A 14,150-nucleotide genomic window follows, 5' to 3' on the forward strand; every position below is an offset into this window, starting at 1 on the left:
AATCTCTGCTCAATCAGGGGCATTAACCCCCACCCTAATCAGGAGAGATCTAAAAATAGGCTCGGAAAAGCCCTATTACGAAGTTAAAAAATCAAAAAGGGTGAACTTCACCTTTAACGGATCAGAGACGGAATAAGTCGATTTACCGTGTCCTTCTGTCTCCCCTAGGCCTGAAACTCGTAGGACAGCATGGAGAGACCGTCAGACCCGGGGGAGGGAGACCCGCGACACGAAGACCGTAGTAATAAACCCTATTTAGGAGAAGTAAAATCCCTCAGAATGAAGATGCATTACGGTAAACAACTAATAATAGGATCCGTACTATTAGGTGTTATATTTATGGGGTTTACACTAATGGCCAAAAACTACTCCAGCTACGAGTGGGAATATGATGATCTCGAAGGAATAACTTATACAAACGTTACTCAGATACGAAGAGAAAAAATAACCCTGTCCCCAGCGCGAGAGAAAGATGATCCAGAAATGAAATGGTTGGAAAGATGGCTGGCCTTAATAATGCCAGAATGTTCCAGCCCCACGACCCCTTGCTGGAACCAAGGCCCGGGGCCTAAAGAATCAGCAACGATAATTTCCCCGAGTTATGACAAGCGTAAAAAACCCAATAAGAGACCTATAAGAAAGAAGCAAAGTTCCAAAACTCTCCCGCTAAACTGTAGTAATACGGCCTGGAATGATCATATAGATATATGTCAAGCGCTAAATAAACTGCCCGTCCCAGAAGTACAAGGACCCCACTTAGAGTATGAACACCTGCGAGCGAATTGTATTAGGCATGAGATAAACCTAAACCCCCCGGAGTTTAACACTATAGACCTAATATACACGTGTACGGTAAAAACGGAGAGGACGGTCAAAAAAGTGGAGGCTATTTTAGAATGTCCAATTGTACTTGTTGGGAACAGAATGGAACCAGAACTGTCTGTAGGACTCACAAATGGTTCAAAAGAGAGGAACAAGGTAAAAGGATTAAAAGGACATAATAGGCAATTATTGAATGTGATGGCTCAGTTTCACAAACGCCACAACACTTCTCCCACAGTTAACTTGGGGGTGGGATGTACTGGCTTTTGTAAACACTGTGCATTATCAGAAGAGGAGATAGATCCCTCTAAACTCTTTTGGAGGTGGACCCTGTGGTCCACTCACGGAAAGGAGAGATGGCATCACACGAATACTCGCGATGGGTGTAAAAAGATAATAAGGGGAAACAAAGCGCACAGGGGGAGGGACTGGTATCCTAAAGAGATAAAAAATTGGTATGATTACGGAAATCACTATTACCCCCCTACAATGGCCTGTGGCCTAAACGATCTCCAAAAAGCAGCCACAGAAGAAAAATCGTACGATAACAAACATTATGAATTTTATATAAAAATTCCCAATATGGGAAACCCAAAAATATGAAAATGGTTTGATCACTCTAATAAAAACTTCGGAATCACTAAATGGTTGGACAGTTTTACTCTAGCCATGAATAAATCCCTTAACCAAGATTCGGGTAATAATCACACCGGTTGCAAAGGCAACATTGAAGGAGTCCTGGATAGACAGGGCAACAACATTAGTTTGAGTCACTATGACTCCATAAAAAATATGATAGGAGCATGCACGTACACTCCCGGACTAAGAATTTATCCCTCTGTAGGAGGAGGACGCCTGTGGGGTTTACAAGTGTTAAAGGCCACCGAGAAGGCCACCTCTCGTGACCCCTCAGATGAAGGAAAGATCTGTGGAGCGTTCATGCAGTATCAAATGGCAGCATTAATCACCGGAGAAATTAATGCCTCAAATCCTATAAGGTCGACAATCACTCTACCATATATTCAGGTGTCTAGCCACACAGAAGGAGATAACACCAAGCTTAGCTATTGGTTATGGGTAGATCCTTGGCCACACCCTCAAGGTGTTGGGCTTACAGAAATCAATATGATAGACCTAAAACATGGTTATTATTCCCAGGCTAAGAGTCATTATAACCCCCTAGATTACTACTACTATTATGTTAAAGACCGGGTAAACCAAGAATAATTATGGGTTTTGAGTTTATAATACCACAGGAAAATATATTATTAACCACCCTGCCAAATTTGAAGGACTAAAAAAATCGCGAAGTATATAAAATTATGCTTCAAAGTTGATGAAAAATGAGCAGTAACCCCAGGCTCAGGACGGTGGGGGCATGTGCGCTGCAGGCCAGGAAACCACGCCCATCACCGGAGAGGTCCAGCCCCTCCCAATCTCAAAGCTGAAAATGGACAGCAGGGGGCGGGTTTATGTGAGTATGACCGCTTTACGTAACGCGGTCATCGATGTAGACCCGCCCATTTTAAACCTGCACACAGAACATTCTCTGAGGCCTAGCTCCTCAAGGAAATGATGAATGGGAAAAATATTTTTTACATGTTTTGAGGGACACATTTAAGGCCTAATTAATATGATAAGAAGAAAAATACTGAATTTGGTTTACCCGGTCTTTAAGTTACACTATACAGTGGCTAGTAGGTGGTCCTGGGCGGGAAGAGAATGGGAGCGGGCCTTCGAGAAGAGGTCTGTGACGGTAACGATTAACTCTACTTTCATTCACAGAAACCAGAGGCTTCCCATAGATGATACAATGGCATGGTCTAGAAAGAATGGGAAGAATGTTAAAAACCCCCAGGCTCCCTATACCTGGTGGGTAGGCGTTGAGCCTTATGCTCCAGTGCCTGCACACGGGTACTACGGGGCCCTCAGCCCGACCCCTCGGGTAATCTCTACTCCTAGATATCCTAACATAGTTCAAGACAGCGATGCGTATCCCTCTCTTGATCCTTTGTTCTTAATGCATGGGGGGAGGATGACTACGGCGAAGTACTGTGGGGAGGGGGGCTACACTAGCAATTTTATTGCGTCTGACCTATTAGGCAGCAAGGGCTCGAAGGCCACGAAGGAAACCGCTCTTAGAGGGAATAGATGGGCAAATGATACTAGAGAACAAGTAGGAACATATTGTTCCAATATTATACCAGGTACGGTTAAACATTGGGCGAATTTGGCGAGAAAACATCACAAGCACACCACCACACCCACAGTGAGGACCGTAGTTAAAGGGATCATTGCAAACACATTGAACGTAGGAGGGGCGGCTCTGACTACAACCGGAGAGATTGCACAGAGTGTAGTATACACTATAGGAGGTTGGTTGTGGCCCCTAATAAAGACTCTATTGACATGGTGTGGATATGGCTTGCTAGGCCTCTTATGCATAGGAGCAATATATTATATGGTCAAAGTGGCCCTGGGGCAGTCAGTTAAGAGATGCTTCGACAAAGGGTCTCCTAAACCGAATGAGGGGAAAGTCCTGTGAATTAGTGATATGCTACGGGGGAGATCGATACAGACACCAGCAGGCTCCCAACAAGTGGTAATACAAAGAAGTGATGGATAGCAGAAGCACTTAAAAGATAGGCATTCTGACTCCAAGCTCACTTTGACTCAGGACCAGGCAGGAGTACCATTCTGCGTTAGGCTCAGACAGAAGCAACACTCTGACAGATTTCATATCCCTTTGAATATCTTGACATACGAGATAATTAAATGGACATGACCAGCAACATGGCAACAGTGCCCATTGAGAGAGAACTCAGTCGCAACCCGGGAGAGCCCGCCATCACTGGCCCAAACAAGATGGTGGGGTTCTCATCAGACGTGGAGGGGGGACAAGCGAAACAGCGTGGTAGAACTGGACCTCCCAAATCCTGGGCAAGGATAGATGAGGAGACCGACACGGAGGTAGAAGGTTTAGTAGAAGGCATGTCTAATGTACTAATCACTTATCCCTTTGAAGAATGGCCCGCATTAAGTGGACCATCTAACCCGACCCGGAGAAAGGGTCCCAAGAAACCGTTAAAGGTCTTGTCTAAACCACCTCCCAAGATAGGTTATATAGGAAGCACTCTAGCAGTAGAATACCAGGAGGCAGTTGACCGAGTCATAGAAGACCACCATAACAACCCAATCCCAATTGACCCTGACACAGATGTCTCTGTTTCCCTTGTGTTTTGAGACGTTTATCCAAGGGATAAGCAACCTCCCTGGTATAAACCCTGTTAAGTTGACTTCTGATTCCCAGGACGATTCCGACGAAGAGAGAGCAGAATGCCACCCAGACGAGGGTGGGATACCATTAGACATGGAGACTGTGTGTTCCTCCCATAGGGACCAAGATTGTTATTTTCCAGGGGAGGAGACTAGCTACTGGGTGACCTTAGGAAAGTACCCATATACTAGCTATGAATGTGGCCCAGGTGACAGGGTGGTTGTGGATACTGTAACTGGGGGAGCCAGAGTATTGCCTCCGCTTTCAGCCTCCATTTACAGTGACTATGACATTCCAGCTGACGAAGGGTTAGCACCCAATGAGGAACTGATACACCAGTGTCCTGATGATGTCCCCCTAGGGGATAAATTAGAGGGGTGGGCCCTAATGCCAGTAGACTCGGAGCCTGTTCGGACCTCCCACAGGGGTAACAGGCCATATAGTTTAGCAAGAGCACGGGGTGGTCAGCAGAGGATAGTTAGGCAAGCTGGAGGGATGGGCGACCACGGACATCTCTCTCCTCTTCACCTCACCCGTGCCCAAAGACGACTCCACCTCCAGACCGGCAACAGACCAAGGGGTGTTCTAACTCCGAGAGGCCCACCATTACCCTGTGGTGGGGACCACTCTGAGCCCAGGTTCCCCCGTCAACGACCGGAGCGTTCCGCTTACAACCCAGAACGCCATTCATACACCCCAAGGGATGACCCCTACCATCCATGGGCAAGGGGGAGAGGTTCATCCCCAGGCAAGAATCAGCTGTTCCAGATCCGGAACGGAGAATGGGTCAGGACCAACAACAGCCTGTTGGTGGACCCGAAGTGGGCGTTCAAGCACGCCTGCGGCCTCCGTCAAGGACCACGGGGGTGGCCCCCAGTGTCCGAGGGCTACAAATGCCTTTGGCCCCTCAACTCCATCAGAGAAGTGGACCACCTGATGCCGGTCTCCACTTTGCTTAACAGCCACCCGGTCCAGGAAGTCCCTCCCGAGGGTTTACTCCGGGGCATTGTGCCTTTGGCTCGGAAGCTGTTTCGACATGACCCCACAGGAAAGTTTTTCTGTGTCCTGGAAAGCGGCGATGGGCAACACGTTGTCTACATTGAGAATCCCAAAGTTCCTTACATATGGAATTAAGGACTCGGCGTAGGTGCATAGGAGGATGACGTGTGTCCCGATAGGACTCACTGTTTTTGATGCACCTAGCCTCCCCCGATTTGATCATGGAAAGGACGCAGAACTACGTTGTCAAGAAAATGTTACCTACATATGCATGTATACCTTGAATGTCTATGTATGCCATATATATCTTATTAAGTATGCTTTATTATGTTTTATATGTATGCCATATGTATCTTATTATGCATGCTTTATTATATCTTATATGAGGAGATCTATGAGTATTCAAGAGCTGTTTATTTCAGAATGCAAGAACATGTGGGGGGACTTTGATTGTATGAAAGGCCCACTGTGAGGAGCACTAAAAGGGTGCTTCTCTGTAGGCCCCATGACACGACCACCATATGCTAACTGTGACACACACACAAGGAGGATCGTAAAGAAGAACACACACACATTGTAAACCCTTGATGGCTGTTACTTTAGCATGCTTGTTCTGAACTAGACATGAGTGTGAAATGTGATAACTAGAAATGTGTAACAGAGAAACATTTGTGAAATGCAGATTGTAAGATGACACCGGGCCCCCACCTTTAGAGAATAGGAGCAGAGGAGGGTCTCTTATGGTATAGAAAGTTTTAAGATTTTGAGTTCTTTACAGTCTGTTGAAGCAGTTCGTTGCTAGCAGTCGCTTGGTGTTGATTGCTGGGGGTAGAGCTGTGTGATCATCTCTCTCTGCCTATTCTGATCTCTTTTTCTCACCCTGTACTAACCAACTTAGCAAATAGCGTTTTATCCTCTTATTTTATTTCTAAAAGAAAAAAGAAAAAAGAGAAAAGGAATCCCGAAAGGGCAGCTTCCACCTCTGGGAAGAAAGAGAAAAGGAATCCCGAAAGGGCAGCTTCCACCTCTGGAAAAAAGAGAAAAGGAATCCCGAAAGGGCAGCTTCCACCTCTGAGGATCAAGTAAAGGAATCCCGAACGGGCAGATTCCACCACTGATGATCCATCCTTAAATTAGGCCAATTTTTAATTGCTTTAATTGCATGGTTTATCTTGCGCTAACCCTTTCGCCATCACCATCTACATCTTTTCTATCTATCTATCTCTCTCTCACTCTCTCCCTTTAGTTTAGGAAACAGTGCCTTATATCAAAGTTCTAGTTAGGACCGAGCACTCTATATTTGTAAAAGTTCATTTTGTATTATTGGACCTAAAAATAAATCTACCTGACTACATTTGTAGTAGGCGAGTTTATCCCTTTTTGCGAGTCCCTTACCTGTCGACTCATCAAGCCGGCAGAAGCAGACCGACCGACACCTCACGGTAAGTGGCGCACATTACGAGCGGTGATTGGTGATTGTGACTGATGCGGGGCAACGCTAAGTAATAAGGTTTTTTTTTGTGTTTTTTTCTGTGGCTCGACGTCGAGGGGCCGAGGCCGTAGAATTAACTAAAGCGATAGGAGCATTTGCGATCGGGGCTTAACCAAGTGACCTGGGTCGGACCCAAATAGAGCTGAGCCGAGCACACACCCTCCGTGAGACGACGGGATCACGGTTGGGGGGGAGAGACGCGAGGGTTTCGACCCGGTTAGTCCCGGGGGCCTTCCGACACCTACGGCGGCGTGTCTTCCGCGGAGGCCCTATAAATCATCAGCGCGGCGTAGGCAGCGTACAGCGCACGGCGCGGGTGACCACACTTCGACAATTCATACATTGTTTATGTAGGATATACGTATATGTATATATAACCTAATCATATTGTTTCTTCTACTTAAAAATAGCTGACCGTTTTTTTCCCCTTCTCGGGATTATATTCCCAGGAGGGAATATAATATATTTGCACGAGCAAACGAAAAAAAAAAGATCCGCGCATTTTCTATTATCGATCATAATAGAACCCCCCCCCCCCCCAAAAAAAAAAAGATTGTTGATTGATGGAGAGGGTGGAAATGTTGTAGTTGTAAAGCAATAGGCACACGGTGAGTGTTGGGAAAAACAGTCTGCCTAGTTACTTGACCAGATAAAAAATGAGACAGAGAGGTAATAAAGTCTATCAGCACGAGGGCCTCGGATTTATTGAGTAAAGTAGCAAAGGTAATACTGATTCATAAAGCGTGAGAGATCGAATATTCTACGTCCCCTAACAGCACTGAGGTCGTCTGGAGCTTTGCCTCCGAGGAGGTTCTGCTTCGGAAGAGCCCCCGTGATTTGGTGCATGAGAAACTTATAGTATCTTTCATGGCCAGGTGTGTGTGCTAGACTTTGTGTGTGTTATCGAGGGTTCTCTTGTCCCTGAGCCGCCAAGTTGTTTTGTCTTTCTGTGTGATATGTGTGGCCTCGCCATCTAGCTGAGGCAGCCTAATATCTCACTTGGCCGGGTGTATGGGGAACCACGTGGGAGAAACGCTACTCATGCTTCGGACATGAGTATGCCATACACACCCCTCCTAGGGGGTGGCATCCACCCCGGCCTTACATTGCATGCATCCCTTTGCACAATGACACGGAGGGCAAGGTAAAAACAGAACATGTGATTAAGTAAGAAATTGCCTCCTTTCAGCACCTTCAGCTATAGAAAAATAAGATAAAAAGCAAGCGGGAACATCCTTCATTAGCCCCTGCCAGGGATGCACATGGGAGTATGGGCGGTACCACCCCCATACTAATTAAAAAAAACAGTTTATTCAATGGCCCTGGCAGGGCGCTATCCTGGTGAGCATGAGCAATACAGCGGGGAATATTATTGCAAAAAATGGCATTCTCCCTTAACCGGATTATAGGCTATACAGCAATTGAAGCAAATACAGCCAGGGGTGCCCTCAAGCCCTAAGGGAACGGGCCGCAGCCCCTGGTACCGGAACGCAGATCCCTGGTCCGAGCGGCGTGGCTGCATCAGGTGGGAGGAGGGGGCGGTGCTGTAGCCGGGGACGGGGAGTGGGGCCGCCCTCCTGGAGAGGTTACTAGCACTTCACAGGTAGGGGGAGGGGGAGGGGCGGGGACTGGGAATGGGGAATGCCCACCTGGAGAGGTTACTAGCACTTCACAGGTAGGGGGAGGGGGAGGGGGCGTGGAGCTGTGGGTAGGGGAGGTCGTACCCATAGCCAAGGGTCGCGGTTCCCAGGTGTCCTTCTTGACCGACCTGGTCAAGCTGGTCAGGGAAATCCATCAGGGGCATGAGGGGAACGGCTTGGGAGTAGGGAGGGGGTCGGTGTCTCTCCTTCTCGAGGGCCTGTAACCCTGCCAGCCCTCTGGACACCGACCCCTCTGGAGTTTGGTTTCATCCTTCCTCTGGATCCGTCTTTAGGCCAGTGGGATCTGCCAAAACATTCTCCCTTACATATATACTTTACGAAACTTCCACACAATCTATACACAGTCCTAGTTACACATTAGATCTCAACTCTTGTGATATGCATGGATTCTGTGTCTAGTGTGATATTTTCCGTAGACTGCTCTTCTCTCTATCCGGGGCCGTGTTATCTGCCAAAACCCATAGAGGGTCAGGAGGAGGCTCGCCAGCTTCAGCATTATCATGTGGCTGTTGCTCCTGTTGGGGACCACAATGGAAATAAGACTGGGACTTTTGTGTTTCAATCCTCAATTGTATTCTTTTGTCTTTTCATGGGTGTCTGTAAGTGTGTGTCAATACAACAAAACAAATCAAATCAAAATCAAATCCTGGCTCGGCTGGTCGGCTCCGGGCGTCTCTGCATCTGGCTCCTCCTCACGCTCTGGAACTTGTGTTTCTATTGTTGGAATATAAACTTATGTACAGCAGTTAGTGGTCAAACATATTTTCTTAATTATATTTCTTATTGCTCTAATGGAGGTCCCTTATGGGGCCTTGAATAATAGGTGACGGCATGGGTCGACCCGTAAGCATTTCATGCGGGGTTAGATGCATCATTCTATTAGCATGCGTGTGATAACTCATTAGTGCTAGTGGTAGTGCATCTACACAAGTCAATTAAGTCAAAAGTTTGATTGCAGTATCCACACTTTTCTCTAATTTCTCACAAATTCCCTCCTAGCTTATTAAATGATAAGCAAACCCAAAAACGTCATCAACTTTGAAGTCCCTAACCATAACAACCTTTAAATAAAACCCATCTGGTGGGAAGGGAAATCAAAGCCAGTATATCCAAAACCAAAGGTCGATATTAGTGGGGTTTACCATCAGCCGCCCAAAACCAAACTGTTCCCGAAATTAACAAAGTTATGCACTAAACCGAAAACGTAACTTGAGTTAGTATATACCATTTTATAAACGAAAACGCAACATGTCTCATTCTAAGTCCACCACTTCCGCTGCCTGAGCCAACATATCTGACTCCTGTTCCTCCTCCACCTTTCACCCCACCCGGCTCTTCCTATGATGGTTGCAGCTCATCACTTCCCGATCAAGTGAGTCAATGCTCACAGTGACTCTGCCAAGTACTTGACTCGTGACTGTGCCTGCCTTAGGTTGTCCCTGGTTTCAAGGTGGGATCTTACCCGTCGTTGGCTAACCAGCCTTCCATACTGGCTTACTGCAGGATGCCGTGCCTGGGATACAATCAATTTCCACCCATTAGGTGGAATAGATCGCAAAGTGGAGGGATGGAGACCGAGTCCTCAGCCCCAGCTACTCATGCAGCCAAGTGTGTGTGTAATGGAGACACATCAGGGCGGTTACCCTGTGTGTGTAAGTGGGCGGATGATGGGGTCAATCAGAAAGTAACTTTCTGTTGGAGTGAGAAGGAAAATGTTATCAAATGTTAACATGTTATGAAGGCGCAACAGCAGTATTAGTGGCATTTGAAAGGTAAACCCATTACTTCCGAATGTAAATTGAGAACCTAGCTTGTACATTAGATCCCTTCCCAGCAGATGTAGTGCTAATCCATCCAATCCATAATCAATCTAATTGTCCTACTTGTACAGGTTTTTAAGATTAAGTTTTATTTTATGTATTTTTATTCATTCTTATCCTTATAATATCCATATTTTTTCAATTATCCTTTCCAGTGTAAATAATAACATTAACTTTCAAGTTGCATGACACCTATTGTTTATCCGTATTCTTTTAGGTTAAATCACTTGGTTAATAACAACACTCTTAACTTCAATTGCAGTAACATTATTATTTTGTATGACTGATATGTATTCCCTTTTAGCCATAATGTGAATATCAGAACATCTTTTACAATTTAGTTGACACAAATGTAATTGTAATTAGTTATAGTAAGACCATTTCCTTCTTAACTCTATTGTTTCATCTGAAATATGCTTTCAGAACCACCTTGTGTGTTCCAACACTCTGTGCAGGAGAGTAACCTCCCTTATCTCAGTGGCCCTGATGAGGCCTACTACCAGGCCTTTCTCTGTCTATATTATATGATCAATTTTAATATAATGTCTATTATTACCGTAATCCCTCAAGAATTTTAAATTTTTCTATTTGTGCTGTCTTTTTTGTACTTAAACCTTGTCAGGTCTGTTGAACTGTGCATTGACTCCGCCGTCCCCGAGTCCTTTTATGGCGGGTCCTTCTGCTCAGATTGGTGAGAGAGGATTTTCCCTGAACTCTTAAAAAGAGTCCCCAGCGCTGGTTGACCCCTGGACTTCTGTGGACACGCGGTGTGCATGCTATGGACAACTTTAAATGCTAATTGTTCGTGTTACGGAGTATAGATGATAACCTCTGAATCTCTCTGTCTGTGTCCCTGTGACTCCCTCACAGGCTACATTCCCCTCTTATCTCTACTGTCCTCGCTACCTCCTACAAATGGGGGAACTACAAATATGGCGGACGGGGAATGACGGGGGGACCACAAATATGGCGGGCGGGGAATGACGGGGGGACTACAAATATGGCGGACGGGGAATGACGGGGAATGTAAGCGAGCAAGCGTTGCGCACAGAGCAGGGGGTTATTCGCACAAGAAATTTTCCTTTGCAAACCATGCAGCACAATATGATTAACAGTGTTGACACGTAGGACTCAAAGCAACGTCTTATCCCGACCGATAGTATCTTTTCTGGTAGTGCCCTTTCTTATGCACCACCCAGACGGTATCACCTACGTTCTTGATTATACACACAGTTCCCAACTGTGTCTCGGGTCCCTGGCCCCCAGTCAACACACCCACACAGACCCTCACACACAGTCACACACACACCCACGGACACACACACACACACATCATACCACACACACACACACGCACGCACGCACGCACGCACGCACGCACACACACACACGCTCGCTCTCAGTCTCTCCTGTGCACGCTCCCATATTCTCACGCCTCTCGGTCCCTCTCGCTCTCTCGCACACTTTTTCTCCTTCTCTAGCGCACACATGGACACTGTCGGCTGCTATTCCTATTTACCATGCGGCGAGCCTTATCTACCTTGGCCATCGGGGGTCTCGTATCACCCCACCCGATCGTTATAGGTCGTGCTGAAGCGATAAATATAGGGACGTCCGTCCGCGTTCGCATGTGTCCCCCCTTCCCGCGTCTAGGCCCCGCTATGCGCTGGCGCGCTGAACCCGTTCGGGGGAGTCATAGGGGCGGTCACGGGCGTCCCAGGTGGCGCCCCCCCCCTCCCGTTACTAAGGCCTGCGCGGTTTTGCTATGCGTGTACCCGCGCCCGAGAATGGGGACACCCATCATCGTTGTCATATACATCTCCTCCGGGTCCCATATAATGCCCGGGTATCTCCTCCGGGTCCCATATAATGCCCGGGTATTCCCTCTAGGTCTCTCATAGCCTAGGCATCTTTTCCTCTGGGTCTCTCTCATAGCCCAGGCATCCTTTTCTTCTCATCTTGGCCATCGAGAGTATTGTATCACCATGCTCGATTACTATAGGCCCTAACCCGACCATCGAGAGTATTGTATCACTATGCTCGATCATTATAGGTCCTAGGCCTCGAGGGTATTATTTCACCATGCAGCGAGCCAGTATTCGTGCATCACGCGTTTAGGGTCAATCGGGTTTTTACAGGTTAACTCTATGTTGCACTCAGCCTTATCCCCGCGGGATGCCCCCCGTAGGAAACCGTCCCTACAGTCTCATCTCCTAATGTGGTTCCTATATAACTATGCAGGATTCGGATTTTATCAACGGGTTCTGCCTACCTTTTGTTTGGGCGCCTGAGGTGAGACTGCCGGAATCGGTGGTGCTCCGGGGTCCCGGGTCGTGCCCCTCTCCGTCCTCGGTCGTTTTCCCAGTAGTCGTCCAATCAGAAAGAGGATCACGTCGGGGTCACCAATTTGTTGGGAAAAACAGTCTGCCTAGTTACTTGACCAGATAAAAAATGAGACGGAGAGGTAATAAAGTCTATCAGCACGAGGGCCTCGGATTTATTGAGTTATTGAGGTAATACTGATTCATAAAGCGTGAGAGATCGAATATTCTACGTCCCCTAACAGCGCTGAGGTCGTCTGTAGCTTCGCCTCCGAGGAGGTTCTGCTTCGGAAGAGCCCCCGTGATTTGGTGCATGAGAAACTTATAGTATCTTTCATGGCCAGGTGTGTGTGCTAGACTTTGTGTGTGTTATCGAGGGTTCTCTTGTCCCTGAGCCTCCGAGTTGTTTTGTCTTTCTGTGTGATATGTGTGGCCTCGCCATCTAGCTGAGGCAGCCTAATATCTCGCTTGGCCGGGTGTATGGGGAACCACGTGGGAGAAACGCTACTCATGCTTCGGACATGAGTATGCCATACACACCCCTCCTAGGGGGTGGCATCCACCCCGGCCTTACATTGCATGCATCCCTTTGCACAATGACACGGAGTGTCCTCCGTAGACTGATAGGGAGAGGGCTCGAGGGTCATCTTCACCCTCTTGAATGTGTGGTATGTTGTGTTTATTAGATTTGGACCCAGAGTTGACTATATTCATAATGTAATGTCCGTTTAGGTTATTTTTGCCCATCATGAGTGAACTCGACAGTAGGCTAAATTGCCGGTGAACCAAGCTACCGTCTCTAGCCTTCTCTCTGAAGGACGCTACAGTGTGTTGCATAGCAACCGCCGTACACTTTGCCGGTGTTCTGTCATTTGTTCATCAATTTTGCTACCTAGTAGTTCTGCGCATGCGCATGACGACGCTATTGAATATTGGTGTAAAATACACATACTGTACCCCTGAAATCTCCAATAAAGACGTTATAATACTGTATCAAAATATGCTCCCCGTATTCTTACAGTGCACATGGAGTGAGTAGTCGTGTAAAATAACATGTTCTTGTGTTTTGTTTGGTATCTTATCACAAATCATGAAATTGCTCCGTTTGCGTTTGTGTGTCTCACCCCATCCCTGCCTGTTTATCTCACGGCTACGGTTTAGTCAGACGTTCAGTTCACAGTCTGACCGGCCGCCCCACCGCCACCCTGCTGCAGATCCACCGGCGAAGTGACAGGCGAGCGGTCTAACGAGGTGATGCACTGCCCTCTGTCGAGGCAGACAAGCTGTTCCAGCTGTTGCAGCCAATTAGTTCAGGAAGCGATTCTCTGCCACACATCCGAGATAAATGGGACGAGAAATAAGATGGCATATTTTGGTATTTTGGATCAAAGCTTTACAGACAGACACCACCACGATATGTTACTCTCCCCCCCTGTTATCTGTAAGCTCAGCGTTAGTGCCATCTAGTTCTATTCAAATGTTCAGGGCAGGGTTTTTGCACAAAGACTTGAAGATAAACGATAGTCGTGATATAATAACTCGTTCTATTTCATTATGGGCTTGTTGCCGTGTGTATAGGGTGTAGTGTATTTCGCCGTATAGCTGGTTGATGTGTCAGTCCTTGGTGAGACGTCATCAGAGTGCATTATTATACACAGCTTAAATCAGAAAAAAAAATTATAGTAGTCCTGGAGATGAGACCACCTAGAAAGAACTGTTCTGTTTTTGCAGTGCACTTATTTTTTATTATTCATAAAG

At 46.9% G+C, this 14,150-nt stretch overlaps 1 pseudogene across 1 annotated transcript; it reads left to right on the plus strand.

Moving 5' to 3' along the window:
* Positions 1-3,603: 3,603 nt before the first annotated feature.
* LOC311399373 lies at positions 3,604-5,246 on the plus strand (annotated as a pseudogene). The gene is made up of 3 exons: positions 3,604-4,097; positions 4,848-5,090; positions 5,173-5,246. The product of its transcript is annotated as an uncharacterized misc_RNA (transcript).
* Positions 5,247-14,150: the final 8,904 nt, after the last annotated feature.

This window comes from Micromesistius poutassou (assembly GCF_964030765.1).
Source record: "Micromesistius poutassou genome assembly, chromosome: 1".
In the NCBI taxonomy this organism is placed as follows: Eukaryota; Metazoa; Chordata; class Actinopteri; order Gadiformes; family Gadidae; genus Micromesistius; species Micromesistius poutassou.